This window comes from Mandrillus leucophaeus, unplaced genomic scaffold, assembly GCF_000951045.1.
Source record: "Mandrillus leucophaeus isolate KB7577 unplaced genomic scaffold, Mleu.le_1.0 Scaffold5, whole genome shotgun sequence".
NCBI classification, from domain to species: domain Eukaryota; kingdom Metazoa; phylum Chordata; class Mammalia; order Primates; family Cercopithecidae; genus Mandrillus; species Mandrillus leucophaeus.
The window spans coordinates 515,451-516,868 of NW_012105364.1; the positions used below are offsets into that span (position 1 = coordinate 515,451).

Here is a 1,418-nt window from a genome sequence, read left to right on the forward strand (position 1 = left end):
TGGATAGGTAGACAAGATTAAAAACCGAATTTAGAAGTATGCACCTGTAACAATAGCTGAGTCTTGGCCAGTCCCAGCAGCCATACTTCAACCACTCATATACTGCTGAGTGTTCAAAATGTGTTCAAAAAAGGCAAATGCCCAGCTGTAACCAACCCAGCTGTTTTTATGCCTTACTTCCGATTTCTGTATGTCACTTCCCTTTCTTTGTCTATAAATTTGTTCTGACCACCAGGCATCACTGTAGTCTCTCTGAATCTGCTGTGATTCTGAAGGCTGCACAATTCGTGAATCATTCATTGCTCAATTAAACTCCTTTAAATTTAATTTGGCTGAAGTTTTTCTTTTAACAGAGGCTTAGCAATGGAATTAAGGGGATGGGAAGACTGTCCTTTTGGTGAATTTTTTTTTTTTTTTTAACAGCTGCACCAAATGCTTTTCCAGAAGTTTCTGTCCTTTCCCTCTTTTTTTTTAATTGAAACAGAGTCTCGCCCTGTCACCCAGGCTAGCGTGCAGTGGCGCGATCTCGGTTCACTGCAAGCTCTGCCTCCCGGGTTCACGCCATTCTCCTGTCTCAGCCTTCCGCGTAGCTGGGACTACAGGTGACCGCCACCACGCCCGGCTAATTTTTCTGTAGTTTTAGTAGAGATGGGGTTTCACTGTGGTAGCCAGGATGATCTCGATCTCCTGACCTCGTGATCTGCCCGCCTCGGCCTCCCAAAGTGCTGGGATTACAGGCATGAGCCACCTGTCCTCTCTTTGAGCACTTGGAAAGCCTGTGCCCTTTGTAACCACCTGCCAGCCTTGCAAGGCAGAAAGGTATCCACATTCAGAGAAACCTTCCTGAGGCCCTCCTGACATAAAGATAATCCAAGGGGAGTCCTAATGTCAGCCTGAGATGAGAGGATCTTCCAGCCTCTTGGGACCTTCTCTCCGATCAGCTTTCTCAGCAAGGTTTCCCAGTGCCACTAGTCGCTCTTCTCCTTGCCTTGATGGTGCCTCACCAATTTGTAGCTATCTTCTCACTTTTGGCCACCCCTCAGGCACTTTTTGTGTACTGCGTGATGCTCTAAGAGATTTTAAACTGTCTGTAACACTGCCAAGAGCTGTATCTCTTCACTATTGGGAAATAAGGAAGTCTCAATGACTTTCACAAGAATATTCTGAATTATAACCAAGGTCTGCACGTCTGGCTTAGCAGCAGCTGCCTTCAGAATGGCCAGTTATTGCCGGTGACCAGTGTGATAACTGATCAGTAGAAACTCCACACCCTTGGATGAGTCATGTTTCCAGGCTGATTACATCTCTTTCACAGCAAATGGCCTTCTCGGGAGAGCCAGCTTAGCATCTCACTGGAGCCAGACAGCCTTGGTATTAGAGTGATAGCATAAGGGATCCTTTTTGTTTGCTATAATAAG

General features: G+C 46.1%; 1 long non-coding RNA gene across 1 annotated transcript; it reads right to left on the reverse strand.

Annotated features, from left to right (window-relative positions):
* Positions 1-419: 419 nt before the first annotated feature.
* On the reverse strand, positions 420-1,105 carry LOC105550797. The gene is made up of 2 exons (XR_001007771.1): positions 749-1,105; positions 420-450 (listed from the first exon to the last, which is right to left on the reverse strand). It is a non-coding gene; the product is annotated as an uncharacterized LOC105550797 (long non-coding RNA).
* Between the last annotated feature and the right edge of the window lie 313 nt (positions 1,106-1,418).